This window comes from Rhinichthys klamathensis, unplaced genomic scaffold (assembly GCF_029890125.1).
Source record: "Rhinichthys klamathensis goyatoka isolate OS25496 unplaced genomic scaffold, OSU_Roscu_1.1 h1tg000254l_1, whole genome shotgun sequence".
Lineage (NCBI taxonomy): Eukaryota > Metazoa > Chordata > Actinopteri > Cypriniformes > Leuciscidae > Rhinichthys > Rhinichthys klamathensis.
The window spans coordinates 4,302,155-4,326,690 of record NW_026606776.1 but is presented as its reverse complement, the minus strand read 5'-3'; the positions used below and the strand labels follow the sequence as shown (position 1 = coordinate 4,326,690).

General features: G+C 39.6%; 1 protein-coding gene across 2 annotated transcripts in view; it reads left to right on the top strand.

Annotated features, from left to right (window-relative positions):
• cunh7orf57 (chromosome unknown C7orf57 homolog) overlaps positions 1–24,536 on the top strand; it is a 131,435-nt gene that overhangs the window by 81,924 nt on the left and 24,975 nt on the right. The window lies entirely within an intron of this gene.

Sequence of the window (24,536 nt, the reverse complement as noted above, 5' to 3'; positions counted from 1 at the left end):
AAAATATTATTCCATCACAATGTGGATACAGTTTTTTGTTTAGGTGTGAAATAATGAGTATTTCCACTAAAGAATGTTGAGAGAAAAAAATATTATGTTGAAAAATTAAGTGTGCCATTTCTAATAGGGTCGATTAAAAATGTTTAAAATATCCAAATTATATTCATGTTATTAGGTGTGTAAATATTTAAGATATCGTTGATTGACCCTATTAGAAATGGTACATTTATTTTGACATTGTAGGCTAATAAGTATTTAAGTAAGACTAACATTCAAAGGTTTGGGGTCAGTTATTATTTTTGTTTGTTTGTTTGTTTTGGTTTTTGTAGGAAAGAAAGAAATGAATACTTTAATTCAGCAAGGATACATTAAATTGGTCAAAAGACATTTATAATGGTTACAAAAGATTTATATTTCAAATATATGCTGTTCTTTTGAACTTTCTATTCATCAAAAAAATGTATTTCCATTTCAAAATAATAAGCAGTACGACTGTTTTCAGCATTGATAATAATAAGAAATGTTTCCTGAGCAGTAAATCAGCATATTAGAATGATTTCTGAAGGATCATGTGACACTGAAGACTGGAGTAATGATACTGAAAATTCAGCTTTGCCATCACAGGAATAAATTACATCATAAAATATATTGAAAAATAATAATAATATTTCACAATATTACAGTTTTTAGTGTATTTTTTTTATTAAATTCAGCTATGCTAAGTATTAAATTTTCTTTCAAAAAAATTCAAAAATCTTACTGACTCCAAACCTTTGAACAGTATGTGTATCAGTAAATTAAATTCATCAAATTAAAATCATTCATTCACCCTCATATCTATCTAACACAAAAAGCAATATTTTTGTAGGATTGCACTTTTTCATATTGATCAGAGCTATAGAACAGAGAGAAATTTTACATTATTTATATTTATAATAAATACATTAAAATCTTTATTCACTGAAAATGTCACTCTCTGCAGTTGCTATTCAAATTAATTTTGAGCTTAAAATTGTAATTAATATTAAAAACAAATCCGATTAATATTTAAAATAGTGTTGCAATGCAAGACTTTATGCTTGCTTGAATATGCATGAACACAAATGAGATTTGAGATTGAGAGCTTCTGAAAATTCAGACAGTTTTCTTTTTAGAACGTATGATCCTTTATGTAATATATATTTTTTTAAAGTAAAAGTTTGCCCCCACAATAGGATTTACCAGGACACACACACACACACACACACACACACACACACACACACACATTGGGTTTTCATGTTTTATGGGCACTTTCCATAGACATAATGATGTTTATACTGTATATTCCATCATCTAACCCTAACCCTAACCCTAACCCTTCCCAATACAGAAAACCTTCTGCTTTTTTAATTTTCAAATTTTCTTACATTAGTATGATTTATAAGCTGTTTTCCTCACGGGGACCAAAAAAATGCCCCATAGGACAAGGATTTTGGATATTGCCATCTTTGTGGGGACATTTTGGCCCATAATGTAGGGAATACCTGAACCACACACACACACACGCACGCACGCACACATTTACTCACCCGCTCACAGAGGCTTTGGCATCCAGAGCAGAGACAGTGTGCTGTCATGCCGTTTCTCTGTATGCAGCTGAAAGCACACTGACTGCACTAAAGGTCAATTGTCAACAATCCCAATAGCCAGGCACACCCCCCTGTCTGCAACACCCCCACACTGCATACAGCGCTGAGTCGCTGACACAGATATGACACACACACACACATATACCTTACTCCAGTGCACTGATATGCACCCTTTACACTGAGATATTGGTCTTAATACACTTAATACCGGTCAAAAGTTTGGAATACTTTTTCTTTTTTAAAGATGTCCATTATGCTCACCAAATATGCATTAATTGGATCAAAAATACAGTAAAATAGTAATATTGTGAAATATTACAAATACATCTTATTTTAATATTTTTAAATGTAACTTATTCCTGTGATGGCAAAGCTGAATTTTCAGCATCATTACTCCAGTCTTCAGTGTCACATGATCCTTCAGAAATCATTATGCTGATTATTTTTAGTGGTGCTTAATTATTATTAGTGATATTTTCGTGTAAACCGTGATACTTTTTTTCAAGATTTGTTGATGAATAGATAATAAAGAACCGCATTTATTTTAAATAGAAATCTTCCGTAACATTATGAATGTCTTTACTGCCACTTTTGAGCGAAAGTCCTTGTTGAATAAAAGTAATTATTACTTTATTTTAAAAATCGTACTTATAACCCAAACTTTTGAATAGCGCGGTTTCCACAAATATTTTAAGAAGCTCTTTTCAGCATCAAATCAGCATATTAGAATGATTTCTGATGTGAATGACGTGACGCTGAAGACTGATGCTGAAGTTTCAGCTTTGCCATTAGGAATAAATGACATCTCAAAATATATTAGTAAACAGTTATTTTAAACTGTAATTTTTCACAATATCACTGTTTTTGCTGTATTTTTGATCAAATAAATGCAGCCTTGGTGAGCAGAACCAAGAACCTTTTCTTTCAAAAGCATTAAAATCTCTTAAAGGGGTCATATAATGCCATTTTTGTACAAGTAATATGATTCTTTAGGGTCTAAATTAAAAGTTTGTAATATACTTTAATTAAAAATTCTCATTAGTATTGTAAGAAAACACTTATTTTACCTGGTCAAAAACAGCTCTGTTTTCAGCACGCCGTTTCAGTGCATATGACTTTAAATGATCATGAGCTGCGCTCACTCCGCCCCTCTGTTCTGTGCATACGTGGAATTATGAATTATATTGAGAACGTCATACATAGAAAACATGCCGTAATGTACCCTGAGTGTAAACCTTAGACGCATTCATTGTGAAGCGTGCAGCTAGCGATTTGCAAAGATTAATATATTAATATAAAGTTTAATAAAACGTTTCACTCACTTCCGTTCTTCTGGAGATTCAGCAGGAACACGAATATCTGGTACCAATCCTTTTTAGCAAAGCTTCTTAGCAAATCCAGCTTTATACTGACCCTCGTTTATAAAGCAGTCTGGTGTGAGAAATGATTCGCGCAAACATGAGAGCATTGACGTTGCTCGTGGGGAATATTCCCTTCGAAAACAAAACTCAGCCACTGCGTCTTCAGCGGTTCGGATTCAGGAACATTAAAATGACTGTGTTCGTTATTACACCCAAGAACAGAACACCACAATCGCTTAGACGCCATTCTGCTCATAGACAGTGCTCCAGCATATCAACAATGACCGCGCCGGTCCGGTCCGGTCCGCGCAGACTATGATTGACAGCTCCCTCATGTGCGAGGGCGGGTCTGTGTTGAAACGCTCCCGTCAATCAACAATCGTGGGAGGGGCGTCCGTTTTATTGACGTCACAAAAACGAACGGCTTGATTTGAGGCAGGGGAAAACATATAAGGAGATTAAAACAAAACCACTGGATGGATTTTTATCATTATATGATGTTTGTGTACAGGCACTGGCAACACACATTTCAGTACAATCAACTTGTAAAAGTGCATGTACCATTATATGACCCCTTTAATTACTCCAAACTTTTGATAGGTAGTGTACATACAGGTTAAACACACATTTATATAAACATCAATAGAAAAACATTTTCTTTTATCTTTTTTTTTTTTTTTAAATGTGGATTTTTTTAGACCTCTGTCACCTTTCTTAAAAATCTTAATGATTAACTTTTTCTAGGTCCTTTAAACCTAGATTCGTGAAAATAATAGTCTAATAGAATAATTCCAGGACGGGACAGTCTGCATCAACACTCAATGACAATGAGAGAAGTCCTTTATGTTGTCTACCTACAATGATTCTGACTGACCCAGCTGACAGCACTTTCCAACCTTAAAAAATGGGATGAAAACCCAATTAGACCTTTTCCTCCAGTTTCTGCGAATAAAGGAGAAGAAACGAAGCCTCACTAAAGGTCATCTGGAGATATGAGTGGCAGCGTTAAAATCCTCTGCTCCTAATTTTCAGTGTTTGCCGTAGCTTTGCGGGGTTGTCTGCCTTTCGCCGACCCCTCCGGCCCGAACAGCCATTAATTGTGGAGAATAATCTGGTACAAATCTGGCTGACATGCGACCCGGTGCCCTGTGCTGCGTGGCAAGTGTGTGAGAGGATTAGGACGGGTGTAATGAAACCTGAACAGATGAGTTCACTAAAGAATATGAGGACACTGATAATATTGACAACACCGAGGCTACATAAAGTAAAGGCCTTTAGGAAATGTATAGCTGTGTAACGTGGCCTTTTTTTTTTCTACAAGTAAGAACAGACTGGAGATATTTGGAGGCTTGAGAGAGCAGATTGCACATACAACTCATAAAAGCAAAGGTCTTTTATATTGCCAGCTCTGCTGATATTAAAGCAATTCACATGGGGTCTGAGAACAATACCAGTGCAAAGCCATTGACAAACCATCTGTGTACAAAATAAAAAGGAAAGGATGAAAAAAACAAGCATTTAATAAAAAAATGTATAATAAAATCCATAACAACCAAATATCAGAATGTTCTCATTTATGTTGTGCAATTTGAAAATTTTGAATTATGGTTTTATTTTATTTTTAGTTCATTTTCATTTCAGGAACACATCTATGTATCTCAAGGCAGATTTTATATGAAAATGTAAAGAATATCAGGTGAGTTTGCAAGAATGTCGGCTTGCAATAAAAAAAACTTTATTTAATGTATATAGTGGTTACAGTCCTTCCATAAAAGCCATATAACATTTCCAGCATTATTGCAATGGAAAAAATAAAGAGAAAGGACTCATGTGACAAGTAAAACTCATTGTGGGGCACGTTGTCACATTATACAGAGTAAGTTCATGAGAACCTGTTATTTAATTACAATGATTTGATAAGAATAACTTTATTTGTTGCATTTAAACAACACTTTTAAAATTTCCATTCCACAATTTGCGATTTCCAGAGCTATTTATGGCTTTTCGACAATAATTTAAACAGTAAAAAAAAAAAAAAAAAATCAATAAACTACCAAATGGTATATACGTATAAAAATTTGGCTGTGTGGTTTTATTATGTTCCCTAGTTAGGTGTTTGAAACTATTACAAATCAACTGCTGTAGAAAACTAGACTTTTGACTCAAAACCATTAGGCTCCTGATAGGCTGGCAAAAAAAAGTCCAAACGAGTACAAGCCCTATAAAACACCCTTGAGAAACGACCTGTTAAATTCGGCGCCAGTAATTGTAATCATTGACAACCATAAGTGTCTCACGACATGCATTATAATCTTTACTATTTAATAATAGTATTATAAGCGACGTTTAACCATAATAGTAGGGGACGCGCTCCGCGGAAATGACGTCATGAGAACCAGATAGAGGCGTGTTGTGATTGGTTGCTTTAGCCATCTCGAGCCTCAGAAATACGTACGGCCTGCACAATTACGTGACGTAAAACCAACACCGTGCAAAAATACATGGGACAATATCACATTTGTACATTGTAATGTGGTTTTATTTATTTTGTTAATGCACAAAGAGTTGTTCTTATCTAGCCTACATAGGCTATATGCCAACTTGCCAAGATTATACAATAGAGAACAGCGTGAATGAGAGTTAGAAAGAAAGATATCAAAATTCAAATGTCTGTTTTTCAGTTGAATCATTAGGATTTAAGGTGTGTGACTGGGGAAACAGAATAAAGATCTCAGGCATCATCCAGTCACACACACACACAGACAGAGAGAGAGAGAGTTGTGTTGTGTCAGGCAGCTCTAATTGCTAAGGAGGCAGGTCTTAAATTAACAAGTGGTACTGAGGTCATTATCATTGCGAGCCATAGCCACCCTGAATGTTTGCATACCTGTTTCAGGCTTTCTCATAAATGAGACTTTCATTAGTCTTAATTAGAATTAGCCCGAGTCAGCAGGGAATGCAGGGCCTGGTGAAATGATGCATGCACAATAATAAGCATCCGGCTCGCTCTCCTGTATGTGTTTGTTTCCTTTAACGCAGGGAATAGCTTTGAGAAAAATCACCCCTACTTAACCTCTTACTTAATTGATTCGGTCAGAATTAATATTCTTGAGACATTAATTAAACAGGGAAGCTCTCATTAGGGTGTGCATGAAAGAAGCTACCTCTCTCTCTCTCTCTCTCTCTCTCTCTCTCTCTCTCTCTCTCTCTCTCTCTCTCTCTCTCTCTCTCTCTCTCTCTCTCTCATGTTGTATCAGACTCCAAAAACAAGACTTCAAGCTGAGAGTATCACATTCGATCAGCTCACATCTGCAGTAACTGGACTGTTGTATCTTCTGGTGTCTGTCCTGATAATATGTCAGAAAAAAAAGTATTTTTTGAATAAATCTGTCACCTTTCTTGTTCTTTTTAGGCTGTAAGTGACATCTTTAGATCAGAAGCTCTTAGAAGAAATGTGAAGCTGCTCTCCGCTCAATCTGTCACTTTCTGTGAGTGGATCTGTCATGTGTGTGTGTGTAGGAGGGTAACAGTTGTACTTGTCACTTGTCATCTGTGCATGCTCCTATAACTCAAAGAACAGACATGAGATGATAAGAATATACATTAAAAAAAATCTTTCTTCCCAGATTTTGGATAGGCATCTGTAGGATTATCTATGTGACAATAAAAATAATAACATAGTAGCAGAAATGCTCTGATGCAGCAATCATTTGAGGCCTGAACCCATGATTTCCAATCAAGACTGTTTTGTCTCTTTACTTCAAAGCACTTCAAATGCTGCAGATTTGTAACATTTTTGACACATTCAACCATGGATCTAACCCCCTATGTGGGTAATGAGAAGAAGGGAGGTGTAATAATTTAAACCATCAACCTTTAAAAAACCCATATTGGCTGATCTAAATATTTTGGGGGGGGGTTGTGATCACCTCAATGGCAACGGTGGTTGCGTAAATTTGCAAATCAGCCATATAAAATTCTTGATCTCTCTCGATCTCTCTCGATCTCTCTCTCTCTCTCTCTCTCTCTCTCTCTCTCTCTCTCTCTCTCTCTCTCTCTCTCTCTCTCTCTCTCTCTCTCTCTCTCTCTCTCTCTCTCTCTCTCTCTCTCTCTGCTGTTCTCTCCAATTCAGGATTTTGGCTTCATTTCAAATGTATAGGAGAGAGGGAAACTTTATTACCAAGGGTCTGATTAACCCCGTAATTGGCTGGTTTCAAATCTGCCAAGCCAGTCATATCCAGGGAATATGGGCATTAGCATGATTTAATTAGGTTTTATAAAGGGGATTTGGGGGTGGGCTGCTCAGGATTATATCCTGGTAGGAAGAGGTGAGCTGGGGGCTGATTAGGAGGAAAGAGTGCTAACTCACTATCAGTTACAGAGCACATTTCCTTACATGGTGTACTGCGAAAGGCCAAGAATACAACAATAAGACCGCAGGGCTCCAAGCACAAAGAAACATTTTACACGGCTGTGCTGTCACATGAATATTCATTGTACAGATTCTGACAACTGATAATTGATTATAAAAAAGTCTGCCTGACAACACCATGAGAGCTAGCAAAATAATGCTTAAAATCTTTTTTTTTTCTTTGTTAATGCCCTTTTAATTTGGTGGTCTTTTGTTTATCTCTCTCTTATACCGTGCCTGATCCCTTTCCACAGCGCTGCTCAGTCTTCACTTTTTGAAATGAAAAGCTGCTTCTACACAAACAAGCTCTTGCTAATAGATCTTTCATCTTTGTGATAACAGCTCTTGAGCACACTTGTTAATGGCCTCTATGCTTTCAATGGCAACGTTTTTTTTTCCTTTAAATGTTTAATGCAGTACGTCTTTCTAATTTTACAGTTTTGACTGAAATAAAATGATGTGAAAACACATATTAAATCACTAAAAGTTTGTGCCAAACTGATGAAAAATGATTGACACATTTTTATTATGTGGGAATGTAAGTACAGTTTCAAATTCTTCTAATTGACTCGCCCACAATCCCACAATCCCTTAATTTTCATGTCCAGAACAACAGCACATTGTTTCCTGTGGGAAATGTCCATTACATCTATATTAACATCCTCATTAACCTGATCTCTGTGCAAGATCACCTCCCCCATAAGGCCAATTAAATCATGCGTGCTCTCTCTCTCTCTCTCTCTCTCGCTCTCTCTCTCTCTCTCACACACACACACACACACACACACACATTGTGTTTTCATGTTTTATGGGGACTATGGTATACATAATGATTTTTATACTGGACGTATGCAGGCTATTTATCCCCTTACATAAATAACCCTATCCCTAAACTACCCATCACAGAAAACTTTCAGCATTTTTACATTATAAAAAAAAAAAAAAGATTTATAAGGTGTTTTCCTCATGAGGACCAACAATGTCCCCACAAGGACAAGGATTTCGGATATTGCCATCTTTGTGGGGACATTTTGTCCCCATAATAGGGTTTACCAGCCCCCCTCACCTTTGCATGTCACATACAGCACATATAAAATATACTACAATAATACATAAAATATTTTAATTATGTCTAATTATACACGGCATATATTTTAACTAAACCATACACGTCATTCATTCATTCATTTAATAATTACCCCTCAGTCCAGAATTGTTAGGCTGTGCTTTTATAGAAAATTATGATCACAAAAGACTGTTAGCTGGAGCTGCCATAGCAACCTGCAAATACACACATTTAAGAGACTTTTTACACCTGTTTTCTCTCGCCGACTTTTGATTATTGCTCAAAACATGGTGGATGAAGGGTTTTTATCAAACCTTTGCCAACAACGACATTAAAACAAAACTCCCCACCCCACATGCATCACTTCACATGTTCTCTGAGTTCAAAGTTCTATTGTAACAATTCTGATCACACTCTTTTATGACAAAAAATGGCTTCTTGTTGTTAAAGATGATTAATCTGAGTCATCCCATGATGTTATTACCATGAAGATGTCTGGCCATGTCTACCATGTGATGAGGAGACAACAAGTGGGATAGGTTAAATAAACTCCTTGTTATTGGTGTAAGAAATCCTAATAGCGTACAGACTGAGGTGAGTGTTTCTTCCTAACAAACTGCACTTTTTGCAGAACAGAGGACATGGATATTACAAACAGGGATGTATGAAGTAATTAAGAGGAAAATGACAGAGAAATGAGAGGTCCGGGATGGGTCTGTCCCTCAGGTCCTTCATGAAGGACAGAGGACGATTTAATACTGAAGGACCGAGGGGTTTAAATGCCACCCAGAGGCCCGAGCAGAGATGAGCGCTGTTGTGTGTAAATATGGCAAATACCACATTCTTAACAATCACGGGCAGCGGCAAACAAATAGTCCCCTAAATCTGACAAAGAAATTGAGGAGGAAGGCTAGTGCACTGAGAAGATTTGGGAAGGAAAATTTTATGAATTAAACTGCATTTTATTTCTTTGTATGTTAGCAATAGATATTGAAAGTGATATCAAAGTGCTCCTATAAAAAGTTACACAAAAACATGAATAAATATACAAATAAAACAGGAAAAAACTGATCAAATTAAAGGTGGGTAACAATCTGTATGTCGGTGTTTCTTCTTGGACAACAAATGATTCCAGCCTGTATTCCCCTGTCTTGCGTTTAAGGACTTTTATGTTGACGTGTTTTTCTGTTCCTATTGTTTCTGTTCTCTTCCTGTGTTCAGTTCCTGTTTGCTTTGTCCCATGTTTAGTCTCCATAGTTACCCTGATTAGTTCTCTGAATTCACAGTACTCATAAAAGAGTAGGAGGTTCCCGAATGACCTGCTTCTTCCGGCGAGACTCTAAAGTGTGCATACAATGAACACTTTACCATCCCATGAGGCCACGGGAGAAGGTTTATAAAAGACGTAACTGACACTGGTAGGTCACATGAGAATGGCATCATGGCGAATGTAGTACGTCCGAATTACATTCGTACTACACACACTCATACTAGAGCGTACTATTTAAGCAGTTGTGAAGTAATAATAACTTATTTAAAATACGTACCTACTCCAGAAAGTATGCGATTTCGGACGCAGCAGCAGTGTTTCTCATGTCCCTTGTCTGGTGTTGTCCTATTTGGATGTACTGTGCGTGTTTGTTTTAGTTCCTGTTGTTCTCTGTGTAGAGTCACTTTTGTTCTCTTTCATAGGGTCACTCAATGCTGCGTTCTCTCCCTCCCTCTCCCGAGCACGCACGCGGCATCCTGCCAGTCGAGTTTTCACATGATTATTTAGGCCCCAGCCTGAGAGCGCGCGAAACGGTTTCTTTCGGGCTGGAAGATGTGATTTACACTGCAGCGTCCGACTCCGAGGATTTCGGGCCTGCTTTATCTTCTGACGTTCTCCCGCCTAGCGGTCAGGAAGCGCGGCCTACTGCGGCCTACACAGAGCTTATTGAAGTACTTTCGCGCGCTACAGAGAAGCTCGCTATCGACTGGCCCGACGAGTCCTGCGAGTCACAATCGTCAAAACTCGACAAAAGATTTTTAAGTGGCCCTAATTCTAGGCCAGAGCGGCGAAAGCTGCCCTTTTTCAGTGATCTGCATCACGAGATCTCCAGATCCTGGAAACAGCCTTTTTCTGCTCGTCTGACAAATGCGGCAGCCGCCGACTTTACCAACCTTGTTGGTTCTGTGGAGCAGGGCTATTCCGCCATTCCAGCGGTCGAGGACACGTTGGCTACTCACCTTTCTCCGTCTTCTGCTACGTCGTGGAAATCTCGCCCCCTCCTTCCCTCTAAACCGTGCAGGACTACTCTCGCCCTTATCGGAAAGTCCTACATGGCAGCTGGTCAGGCAGGCATGGCCCTACATACTATGGCCATCCTCCAAGCCTACCAGGCGGATGTTTTGAAGGAGATGGAAGAGGGATCCGGAATTACGCCAGAAGCTGTCAAAGAGCTTCGTAAGGCCACGGATCTGGTCTTAAGAGCCATCAAGCACACCGCACGCGCTATAGGTCGGTCTATGGCGGGGGCGGTTGCTGCAGAGCGCCACCTATGGCTCAATCTCACAGAGATCCACGACAAAGAAAAGGTTTTCCTCCTGGACTGAAAGAAAAGGTTTTCAGTCTGGACTGTTCGGGGAGGCGGTCAACACTGCGGTTGACAAGTTTCGGGCCGCAAAATTCCAGTCAGCTGCCTTCAGGCAGTTAATGCCCAGGAGGGTTAGGGAATCTTCTAATCCCTCCCCGTCTCAACCCAGAGAACGTCCTTCTCATAGGACGGATTTCACCGCTAGGAGGAGTGATTTGGCTCATCCCCCACCAGCTACGGTTTGGGGAGCCCGCGGTCGCCCGTTTCCCCGCCAGCGACCTCATAGGCGTCTTGAGCTGAAGCGGTCTATCAAACCTTCCGCTCCAGCTTCCTCGAATCGTTCCTGACCCTCAGGTCAGAAAAAGGAGAGCTTCCCCTGACCTACTAGGTTGGGACAGACCGCGTAAGCATTTCTGCCCACCTCTCACTTGCTTCTCTAACCCTGCCACTTTCGCCTCCCCGCGTGTTTCGAAGTGCAGTTACTTTCCAACCTCATTCAAACCGTCTGGCGCAGGAGGAAGGAGAGGCGTTAAGCTTTCTCCCCTCGCCTCCACAGCGTTTTATACCTGCCGCTCGCATCCTCGGAGGCACTTTCTGTTTTCCTCAGGAGCAGGCAGACCCTGTAATACTGATCCAGGTAGTGGTACCTCCCACTACGTGTCAGGACGTAAAGTGCTCTCCGTCACGTTGGACCACGCCACCCCACAGGAGTCAGCGTGACAACCTAACACAGGTATGTCCTCTGCATTGCAACACTCCACTTCCTCTATCACATTTCTTTCAAGAACGGAGGCGTCTGCTAGGGGTATCGCCTTGGATCCTCCGCACGGTTCGGCTTGGCTACACGCTTCAGTTCTGTCGCAACCCCCCTTGCTTCAACAGGGTTTTTCCAACTGTAGTCAACAGCGCCTCAGAGGCTTCTGTACTACAGCAGGAGATTTCGTCCCTTCTCCTCAAGGGAGCGATAGAAGAGGTTCCTCCGAAGGAAGTCGAGCAAGGCTTCTTCAGCCGTTACTTCCTGGTCCCGAAGAAGGGCGGCGGTCTGCAAGCTATACTAGACCTTCGCTGGCTGAATTTGTCCCTTTACAAAGGGAAATTCGAGATGTTGACGCTGAAAGCTATCATATCTCAAATTCGGGCGGGGGACTGGTTCGTGACAGTAGACCTGAAGGATGCATATTTCCATATTCAGGTCGTACGGCGACACAGGATTCGCCTTTGGAGAAAAGGCGTACCAGTACAGGGTCCTACCCTTTGGTCTCGCTCTAGCGCCGAGAACATCCACAAAGTGTATGGATGCTGCTCTGGCCCCGTTGCGGCTCCAGGGCATCCGTATACTCAACTACCTGGACGATTGGCTCCTTTTAGCCCACTCCAGGGAATTAGTGACTCACCACAGGGACATTGTCCTTCGTCACATTCCGTCTCTCGGCTTAAGGTTAAACACAGAGAAGAGTGTTCTTACCCCAGCTCAACGCACAGTTTTCTTAGGGGTGCGCCTGGATTCCGTTCTGATGCAGGCCCGTTTGGCTCCTGCCCGGATTTCCAGTCTTTTGACATGTTTGGCTCGCTTCACGCTCGGCCATCATGTTTCTGTGGGCACTTCTGGGTCTCATGGCCGCAGCCTCCCCTGTGCTACCCCTAGGGTTGCTCCACATGAGATCTTTTCTGTGGTAGATGAAGCTCTCAGGGGCCCGGTCCACAGGACCGGCTCTTAGCCTGTTGAAGGTGTCGCGCGGTTTCTTACGCGCCCTTTCAATCTGGAGGGACCCCCTATTCCTTCGGAAAGGGGTCGGCATGGGTGCAGTTTTCCATCGCCAAATGATTACGACGGATGCCTCTCTGACCGCCTGGGGCGCGGTTTTCGAGGGCAGGCCAGCATGTGGGGTCTGGACAGGGGAGGCTCTAAACAGCTTGGAGCTGAGAGCTGTTTCCCTGGCCCTTCACTTTCTCCCTTTTCTCGAAGGGCACCATGTCATTGTCAGAACAGAACCTCGCAGCGGATTTTCTGTCGAGGCAGAAGCTCAGGTCGGGGGTATGGATGTTGAACCGCCCAACAGTAGCCCTGATTTGGGAAGTGTTCGGGAAAGCAGAAGTGGACCTCTTTGCATCACAAGAGTCGTCCCAATGCCCACTTTGGTTCTCCCTGAGCCCCCCAGCACCGTTGGGGATAGATGCATTCGCCCACTAATGGCCGATGCGGAAACTTTATGCATTCCCGCCAGTCAAGTTGATCCAGGCAGTTCTGTCCAGAGTGAGGGAGAGCGGAGCCCATCTCTTACTTATAGCCCCATTCTGGCCGTCCCAGCCGTGGTTCTTGGAACTGGTTCCTCTTTTGGAATTCCGGTCAGGGAGGATCTGCTATCCCAACTTCAGGGCAGGATATGGCATCCTCGTCGCCCCGACATTTGGAAGCTATGCGTATGGCCCATCAGAGGCTGCTAGCTTTGAACTTTGGTCTTCCCACTGACGTCCAGGAGACCATTGCGAGTGCGAGAGCCCTTTCCACGAGAAGGCTGTATTCCTCCAAATGGAGGGTTTTTGAGTCATGATGTTCGGCACACGCTAGGGACCCAGTCAGCTGCCCAGTGGGTTCAGTGCTGGAATTCCTACAGGAGAAGTTTGCTTCTGGAGCGGCCGCTACTACTCTGAGAGTATACGTTGCTGCTATTGCCGCTCATAGAGAGTCGGATGAGATCCCCCTGGGTAAACTGAGGTTAGTCTCAGCATTTATGCGTGGGGTTAGGTTAGGATTATTCTGACTCTCAAGGTTACTCTTTAATTAGTTTTGACTTCGTTGAAGCGGGTGGGGGATTTGCACGCTCTTTCGGTTAGCGAGACATGAATAGACTTCGCTCCTGGTCTGGTCAGGGTGACTTTGAGACCGAGACCAAGATATGTCCCCAAAGTATTGTCCACAGCATTTCGCTCCCAGGTTATTAACCTTCACTCTTTCCATCCTCCTCCGTTTGTTTCTGAGGAGGACAGGAAACTTAATTTGCTCTGCCCTGTCCGAGCATTGAAGTTATATGTGGATCGCTCTGGCGGTTGGAGAAAATCGAACCAACTCTTGGTATGTTTTGGTGCTGGCCGCCGCGAGCTTGCCGCATCAAAGCAGAGAATTTCCCACTGGGTTACAGAGGCTATTTCGCTGGCATATGAGGTGTGCGGTCTGCCTTCATCTCTTAGCATCAGGGCACATTCCACCAGAGGTGTGGCTTCCTCTCAAGCACTTTTTAGAGGGGCCCTCCTGGAAGATATTTGTGTAGCGGCAGGCTGGTCCTCTCCGCACACTTTTGTCAGATTCTACAGTTTGGATCTCGATATGACTCCAGGTTCCCAAGTTTTATCTGCTTGAACCAGTCGTGTGAGTTATCTGGTCATTGTACTAGTTACGGCAACGCTTAGCTTGGCGAGTATGGTATTTCGTTCCCACTGCGTCTTAAGCTACGCAGCGTCTCGTTCCCCATTCAGAGAACATAGGTTACATCAGTAACCAGAGACGTTTTGTTTAATAAATGTCAAACTGCATCTGAATCCAATGCCCTGTCTTTATTGAACAGACATGTTACAGTATTTTAGGAGACTTTATTTTCTAAAAATCTGCAGGGCCAAAAAGTGCCAAATACCATTAGCACCCAGCTGAGGCTGCTGAAGAGATGATGCCACCCACCGTCCCAGAGCAGCAGACAATGGGTCATTACTGAAACTGTGGTCAGGACCCAGGTTTACATCGGACTGGAACTGAGAAATATGTGCAAGTCTCAAAATCAGTTTTAATCAGTATAGGATCTAATGTAGATGCTCAAACAAGATACCTGTCTTGTCACAAAGATAATTTTTCACAATTCTATCAATCAGGTTGTAATGTAATAATATAAAATAAAACACCAACATCACCAATAAATCTACAACAATATAACCACCAAATTGACCTGCAGTTTAGAATGTCAAAATGTTAGGATCAACTGTTATTTATATTGCAGCACATTGAGAAAATACAGAGTCTAACATGAATCTTTTCTCTTTGTCAAAGACAGAGGCTTGTTTAATTTAAATCATATTGTAATTTTTGAGGGGAGATTTTTGATGATAATCCATCTTCTTCCAGCACATCGAAAACTAATTAGAGAATGTGAGACGAATGATGCTGAGGGAATGGTGGGATTTATCCTAAGAGCGGAACATTGACCATTGAAGTACAGTTCCCAATCAACTGAGAGTCATCTGTAATCCTGGACCGGATCACTCGTTGGGTTCACCCGTCAGCCTAAATTATGAAAACAGCAAGGTGGATGATTAACGCTTGATTTGACAATGATCAGATTGCTTTTGTGATGTGAGGTTGCATTGTCCGGGAGCAGATAGAATAGAGAAGTTACAGAGAAGTGTGAATGAGGAAACACTGAATCCAGCAGCAGCACGGTTGACCAGTGGGATTCCAGTCGGATTTAATCATTTAATAATTGCTGCTTCATTCTTTTAGCACATGCTTGAGAAATCGCTATTCCCATCCTTCAAGTCTTCAGCAGAATAAAATTCCCACCATTCCTTGAGCTGATTCTTTTGTCTGTCTCCTGAGTCTCTCTTGTTTAGTTTGTTTCTCTGTGTGTGGGGAAAGTGACTATAAACAGTAGGCTCTCTGTGTTTTAGCGTCTCTTTTGTTACCATTTTCACTGACCATTTCTCTGCCTCCAGGCAATGCTCTACAGTCCCTCAGACAGCAGTGGGAACACCACTGGAATATTGTCATGATTTCTATCCCAAATAGGAATTATTATACACCCACAAAGGTGTGGAGAATATAACAGTTGTGTGCGGAAAAAAAGAGAGAATATCTGTACGCTTTGGGAACCATTAAGGCTGAAAGATAAAGGGCAAGGCAGATTCACACTGAGGACGATAACTAGAACGATAAAGATTTAGTTTTAAAGTCGGCATGAAACAGAAGTTGCGATAGTCTTTTCTTCCCTGTTGTGACGTACTGACGAGTGAAACAGCTCCTCGAGTAAGAAAAAAATGTAGGATGGGACTTGATTTTGTCCACCAGGAATTGATTTAATCATTGTAGTTGACTATTTGCAGTGATGTCATGTGAGTGTTGTCCCTCCCTCACAACAGTGGACGGACACTGCAAGAGGGAGGGAAAGTTATTTTGATAAAAGATTATGAGGGCACGTATATTTAAAAAAAAAACTAAAAAACATTTTACCCATTTTGATTTCATAGGGACTATAAAAATCATTCTAAATTTAAAAGAATAGCAGAGTCCAAACCACAACTATACCGATAATAACAGCACAGAGGAATATCGTTTGAATCACTTTCGGAGCAAATTTTTCCAGCTGATGAACAGAATCCATAAGCCAATCAGAATCAATCTTGCTTTAAAGGGCCATTGAAGTGCCTTGAATTGAGCATTATTCAATGTGTTGACGTAATTTCCACTGAAACAGGAAGACAGGGCGGGACTTATCAAACCGCTCCTCCCCCTTTTCAAAATAGCAAATAGTGTTTCGTTTATATCACAGCTCGGCCAGAGCCGTTGAGCTCGGTAAAGATGCAGTTTCCTCCTAATCTCTAACCGTTTCACCTCCCAATCTCCTCCATATCGCTTTAAAATCTAGCATTCTGTGCAGAAATGGGTCCGATAGATTTTGTGGTCTGCGCCGACTCTCGCATATGATCCGCTGTGTGCTGTCGTGTCTCTGGACCGGAGCAGACTGTGTGTGTGCTGCGGCGGTTCGCGTGACACTAACATGAACAGACTTCATTCACCCCAATGGAAAGCATATTTACACTGTCTGAATCAATCCCTATCCCCTACAGTGCACTATATGCCATTCACCATGTTGAAAATAGTAAATGTGTGAACGAGTGACCGATTTCAGCCGCAGCTTCAGCATTGATCTTTGAAGTAGGAAAATAACATTTAAATTGGATAATATATTTAGACTTTTGAGCTTTGAAGTGCTGGAAAAAGTTGTGTCCAGTAGCTTCTTGAAAGTGGGACTGTCACGTTGAAGGAGTAAAATTGGCGACGTTATCAGAGTCTGCTACCTTTGCTTTTGGTGAATTGACGCCACTGGTGAACACTAATATAGTGATCGTTATAGCTATCTTTATAGTTTTTCTTCTTGGTGTGAATGGGCCTTTACACTACGAAAATCACTGAGGGACACACTCACACTCTTTTCACATAGGCCTACTGTTTTTCCCTCTACTAGGCCTATATGTGGGCATATTTCAAAGCAGCCATTCGATTGTAGCTGTTTCAAAATAAATTCACGAGTTAACACTTACATCAGATATAGTATAAAATATGCGTATTTTGCGTGCTGTCCGAGGAGAGGGTTCCGATCTCTGAATTTGGCCCGAACCCAGATATCCCTGGCTGAGGAATAATCAAGAGGTTGTGTGGAGGAGGAATGCTGGAAAAACTGTCGTGGAACAGAGGTAAGTCGGCGCTATATTTAACTTTCTCTCGCGCTGATATGGTCGATATTCTGAACGTGCTCCTCCCGAACTTTGTTAAAGTCCCCCTGTGGTGAAAATCAAGCTTTTAATGTTGTTTATATGTCTATGTGGTGTTTTTAATATGCTTTAAGTCAAACCATGCATGTGTAAATTCATAAGTCAACACCATTGCTGAGTATTTTCTCCTTAAAACTGCAGTGAACCAGTCTCAAAAAAGCGGTTTGAAATCGCTGGTGTTTCTGACGTCACAAACTAACTTGTAACCAATGACATCAACGTGTGATCATCAACCAGTGGATCTCTGAGCTGGTGTGAGTGAGTGGAGGCGGGGCTAATTTGCATTTTCATAGAACCTCCTATACTAAATGAGGCAAACGTGTAGAGTTACATTCAAGCTATTTTAAGGCATTTTAATTTTTTTAAACGTCATTTTGGTGATCAAATATGAGTTTTAAGGGATACAATTATTGAATACAGGGGACTTTAATAAAACATCATTCACTAAAGTGATTCGGATAAACACTGTTTTATTTTATAGTCCTTTTAGAGGCATTTGACTTGACGGATAATGTTATATTATAACTTTATTTCCTCAGCTAGGCATTACTGTAAATAGCAATATAAAGTTTCTACACCTTTTTGTGGAGCATTTTGAACAAAACACACCTTATCACACATAGATTCAGACAAGATTCAGGAGTTTCTTTTGTAGCTTATAGCTAAATTTTTGAGTGCCTGCATTCCTGCTTTCATGCTTTCATTTCATCGATATTATTTTATATGTTTATTTAGCAATCTCCCACATGCAGACTGATTATAGATTTGGCTATTTTTGTGAGGACATTTGGTCCACTCTCTCTCTCTCTCTCTCTCTCTCTAAACTGAGAAAGAAGCACCGTAGTATCTTTGATTTCATACCATGTGACCTTGACTTGAGCCAGTCAGGTGAATCTTATACCGGTCTTTCGTTTTCCATAAAGCAGGATGGCTGCACGGGGGAGATTAATGAATTAGAAATTAAAATGCTGTCCTTTGGGAAACCCGACTTGCTCCCTGCATAAACTCTTCCCAGCCCCCACGTCTGGCCAGTTATCAAACACCTGTGCATTGTGTGGCCAGTACAATCGCACTTCCTCTCCACTCAACCTCTCCCTCCTGGATGGAGACAAACGGCTCGTGGTCATTTGTGGTGGGAAGCCATCCTCATTCTGTGCATTGCGGGCAACCATCTCTTCAGACCGTCCCTGGTTTGGTGATAAGAATGGATATAAACCAGAGTGCACCAGTTCACAGGCATCACAATGGATGCCTGTCACTCAAAGCAAACAGAGACCCCAAAGGACCACTCATCAGGAAAACCTCTTGTGACCTCCACTATCCTAGGGTCACCCTTTCTAATTCCCTCCCCCCTGCTCTATCTCTCTTTTATATGTATGTATATCTCTCTCTATCTTTGTTTCTCACACCAGTATGGAAAATTATATAATATAAAAAGCCACTCTTTAAAAGCACTACTCTGAAAAAAGTGAAATGACTGTGTAATTTTTTTAAAGTGCATTTTTGTATTGGTCTAATCTAATCATGGTTTTTGGTTTTGTCCAAAAGCAAATAACACTCCCCCATTGAAACATTTTTTTTGTTTATGGTGAAATCAAGCTGTAAAAAGCAACAACAAAAAAAACATAAAAAAAAAAAACAAGGTTTGTGCCATATAGCTGCTGATTACCAAATTCATTTTGGTATTCATTCATTATGTTTCTGTAATGGTTAATCCACCAGTATGCGTAAGCTCTTTAGTCACTGTTGGTCAAGTCGAAGTCTGGACTTGAATCCTATTGAACAAAATTGGGATTTAGTGGATTCAAAGATAGATTGCACAAAAGTTTCATCAAAAGCAATTGGGAACAACTAAAAACTATTTGGAAGTCAATAACAAGAGACTGTGGAAAAGTACTGTACATAAAAACAATGCCAGCAAGAATGCAAGCTGTTATCAAGGCCAACATGTTTTTTGGTTATTTTGTGTTAATACTATTTAGTTGTTTTAGTTTGTTATTTGCCTAATAAATGACAATACAATTTTTAATTTTAAAGTTTTTTACTGTCAAAGTTTTTGACAGATTCCTAAAATATTTGTATTTATCTTTATTAAGACAGGTGGTCTATAACATTTTGTGTGTGTGTGCATATATATATATATATATATATATATATACACTGTATATATTAACATTTTTGGCTTATGTTAAATTTTTTTATATATTAATGGTATGGTCCTTATAATAAATACTGTTTGTCTGTCTCTTGCATTTTCCTCTATTTCTTATTCTTAATATTAAGAATAATAGAAAAGAATAACTAATCATTATTATTTTATCAAAATATTACAATTATTAATAACACATTAAATTAAACAGAATTTTTCTTTTTTTTACATTTTATTTTAAATCTTCTATTATCATCCCGTGACAATGTGAAGTTTACAGTAAGATGTCCTATGAGTCTTTCAGAAATGACTGGTTTTACTGCCATTTTGTTTTGTGAATTATTGTGTGTGTTTTTCAAGTGCAGGAAACAACCCCCCAATGCAAAGAAACGAGTATTTCCAGAAGGCTATTTCACTCAGAATCCCCCCTAAAGGATCGGAGACGTCATCAGTTCCTGTGTTCTGTCATGGCATGTCCGTTGTGAGCCGCTGTGACGCCACCGGTCTCTGGATATGACCTGAAGAGAGAATGGACAGCGGAACAGGCCTCCAGTAACCCATCACACCCACCCAGTGAATGCACAGAGGAAAATGACCCCTCCTGACCCCACCCCATGTTTACCACAAGACGCAAGCTTTCTGTTTGTCTCACCCCCTTTAAACTCAACTGAACGGCTGAAAGTTTCCAATGGAGCCAGAACACTCGCAGGCTTTGTGAACGAAACACTTTGATAGCTCTTCTTTCTGTCTCATTGTCTCACTCTTTCTCTCAGTGTCTTGAATATTTTCCACAGCAGCTCTCTTCCATCCTTCACAAAGCTGTCATTGTAGAGCAATCATGGCGTGAGGGGGGTTCATGAATGTGTGGCGTAGAGTCAGGCCACAGTGGGCCGCTCTCACAGCACACAAACACTGACGGATGACTCACGCTTCCGAGGCCACCTCTCGCTCTCAAATCATCATTTATTCTACATCATTCGCAGATCAGTTTAGAATGAAATTGTTGAAAATGGCAGAATCTGTGGATTCATTTGCACATGAAATAAGAAGCATGGTAAGTTTTACTGTACTGTTACAAGAATTTGTTTTTACACACCATCTCATTAATATAATGTCCACAAAAATATTTGGACACTTCAAGACAATTAAAAAACACAGAGACCCTAAAATTTCATTTATAAAATCCAATTTATACGGTTTAAAAAAATATGTAAAATTGTGTATAAAAAAAATCAATATAAACATTTTTAAAATGTAAAGATTTATTATTTCTAGTACATTGTATATAAACCTGAAAATAGTCAAATTATTTGTGATTAATTTTTATATGATTTCCAATTGTCTTTAGCAAGTAGCATGAAACTTTTCAAAATTTAAATAATATCAAAATCTGTAAATGTTCAATCATTTATTTATTTATTTATTTATTTAGAAATTATTTTTCTCTTGTCTTTTCCATGGAACACCGTTTGTAAACCACTATCCTAACAAAGAAACCATATTTGTAGTTCATCACAATCAGGGTTATTTTGGTATCATGTAAAATTATAATTTTTGTTAATATTTTTAATTAGATTTTATTTTAATATATATTTAAAAATGTAAGTAATTTTGTTGTGTATTTTGCCATTTAATTAGTTGTTTCTTAAAAAATGTGTTTATAGTTTTTTTTTTATATTTATGAGAAATTTTGCTTTGACAATTAGCTGAAATAAAATAAGTTTCAGTTAATGTTTATGTTTCAAGTAACAAAAAAATAATTTTTGGTTTTAGTTTTCATTAATGTTAATTACCCTGATCACAATAACTATAAACATGACCAGAAAGTCCATTCACGTGGCCAGAAAGAATATTTTTTACTTTCATTGGACAGTATTTTTAGTATCAAAACCTACTGTAAGCCATTTTTAAAATGTTTTGCTTGAAAAGAGTGTTTGTGCTGTGTGTTTTAAACAAAATGCAACTTGGTCTGATGCTTTGTTATACTATATAATCCAATAACATTTATACATTTTAGTGTGGCTTCACTGTCCAAATATTAAATTGTTTAAGAGAGAATATGTTGTAACTTCAATGTAAAATAAAAGTTTAGTTTAGTTTAGATAGCACATTTAATAAAGGCAAGGCCAAACAATGTGCTGCAAGCAAGTAAATAGAGTAATAAACAGATCACACAAAACAAGACAATCCCAAATTTACAACAGTAATAAAAATTAGACATAGCAACTAACAATACAAATAATCCCAATAATATGATCTCAGCAATACCGGGTCTCATTACTCTAACACATAAGCCAATGTAGAAAGATGTGTCATTAGCGAAGATTTTAAAAACCCCTGAAAAGGGCAGACAGAAACAGGTAAAGACCTATTGGTCTGATGGAAAGAAAGGAGATCAGATAAATAATGTGGTGCCAATCCATTGAAAGACTTACATACAAATAATAAAGTCTTTAACTGGATTCGATACTCAATGGAGGGCCAGTGCAAACTAGTTAATACAGGTGTAATACTTTCCCTCTTTCTAGTACCCGTTAAAAGTCTAGCCGTATTTTGGACCAACTGGAGACAAGAAAGACAATATTGAGATACTCCTAAATACAATGAATTGCAATAGTCCAGTCTCGATGAACAGTTTTGTCCAAGTCCTTGAATGGAAAGAAAGATTTCATTTTGGCAATCGCCCTAAGCGGAAAACAAGCTGATTTAACAACTGAATTTATTTGTGTAAATTTGAGTGTAGAGTCAAAAATGACTCCTACATTTCTTGCTTGAGAACATACAGTGCTGATTATAGGGCCATGACTTTTAGAAAGAATATCGGTACGTTCAGATGGACCAAAAACGAACACTTTTGGAGTAGTTTTTAAAATAGCTTAAACAGTCGACCAACGACTGAGGGACATGTTCTGTAAAGAAATTAAAGCTTAATATCATCTACATAATGATATGAAATCTCATACAAAATCTCTTACAAAAAAAATATTGACTAATGGAAGCAGATAGATCCCTATAGGGAGAACAAAACAGGGCCTAAAATAGAACCCTGTGGCACACCACATGTACAAGCTGGAGAAAAGGAGGAGAAGTTTTCAATATTTCTCCCCTTAAGGATGAAATTTAAAGCTGATCCTCTAATGCCAACATACTGCTCACAATGTTTCGAAAGAATTGAATGATCAATTGTGTCGAAGGCTAAACTAAGGTCCAAAAGAACCAGAACGACACATTTACCCGCTTCAACACATAACAGATCATTCAACGCTTTCAAAAGAGCAGAGACTGAAACCTGTCTAATATTTTATTTTCCTTTAAAAAGGAGGCGAGTTGATTAAAAAAGAAAACCTTCTCCAGTACCTCTACCACAAAACTAGCAGACAAGCGCATGGTAGTTATTGCGTAAACATGCAGGCAAAGAGAGCCAGAGGAAGTCAGAAAGATCTGCGTAAAAGCCCCGGGCCAAGAGTGGCATTTCAGCCCACCGTGATGCAACCTGCTTTCTGGGGGGACAGAAAGAGTGAGAGCGACCAAAACAGAAAGAAAGAAAGAGGAAACAGTAGAAAAGGGATGGAGCGAGGGAGAATGAAAAGCTGTACCGCTCTGTCAGGAAAGGTCAATTACGACCCTAAACCACAGGGGACGTGTGTTGCCCAGGAAGTGCCTTCCGACCCCCAGCCCAGGGACGGTGCACCACAACAGTCACAAACCTCCCGTTGCCATGGCAGCATGACATTTGTCACCATTCAAATGAGGCCCGGACCTGACTTAAACAAGCCAGGCCAAAAGCCCTGTCTCGTTTTGCCTAAATAAACCCACAGCAGAATTATGAAAACATTAAAGTAACCTGTAATACATTACGATCAGGCAGCAGCAGGTAATGTGCTTGGAGGAATGGAGGTGATATTCATAAACTGCCTTCAAATAAAAAGCAATTAGTGAGATTTGTATTGTAAAGTTCAAGCATTTATAGAGCTAACAGACGAAACAACACCAAACCCACACAGACTCCCAATGAGCAATTAGAGAGGGGCCAGAAACACAGAGACATAAATAAAAGAGTCTGTCGGGTCATAAACACCCAAATGAAACTAATCACTGCAGTAAATATCTCATTACATTGATTATACTTGCATTAGATGCCACATAAAAATGATTAGTTCAACAAAGGTAAACAATTTGTTGGTTTTCTTTCTTCGTGCTAATTGAGCTTGTCAAAGTTTGATTTCATTAGGTTGTCATTTTATTGTGGTTGTATATTAGATTGGTTTTATGAAGGGTTGTCGAGATGATTTGTTGCAAGTAATCCATGACCATGTATTTTCTTTAGTTGATGAATGTTTCAATTCTGTACAAATATGCATAACAGGACCCAAATTTTTTTACTTAGACTTCACATATAATGTTCCAAATTCCAATGAAGACCCACTAACAGAAATGTAGTTTGTAAAAGTAGACAGAGGCAGGTCATGCAAACCTCTTTCCTTACCTTTATATCAAGACAAAACAATGTTGCCATCTAGTGGATAAGAAATAATATAATATAATATAATATAAATACATTCAAATTTAATATCTCAATTCTCAAGCCAATTATTGCACAGATTGTGTAATTCGACCTCAATGGGACAAAAACATATTTAGCAGTTTTGTGCAGTCAGAGAGAAAGAGAGACTTAATAACTTGAATAGATAACATGAAATGCAGTTTCTAGTATCACTGTAAAAAATGATATGATCAATAAGTTATGACAACATTATGTTTTTACATTGCTTTAACAACTTTTTGAAAGAAAAAAAACTTGTGAACGT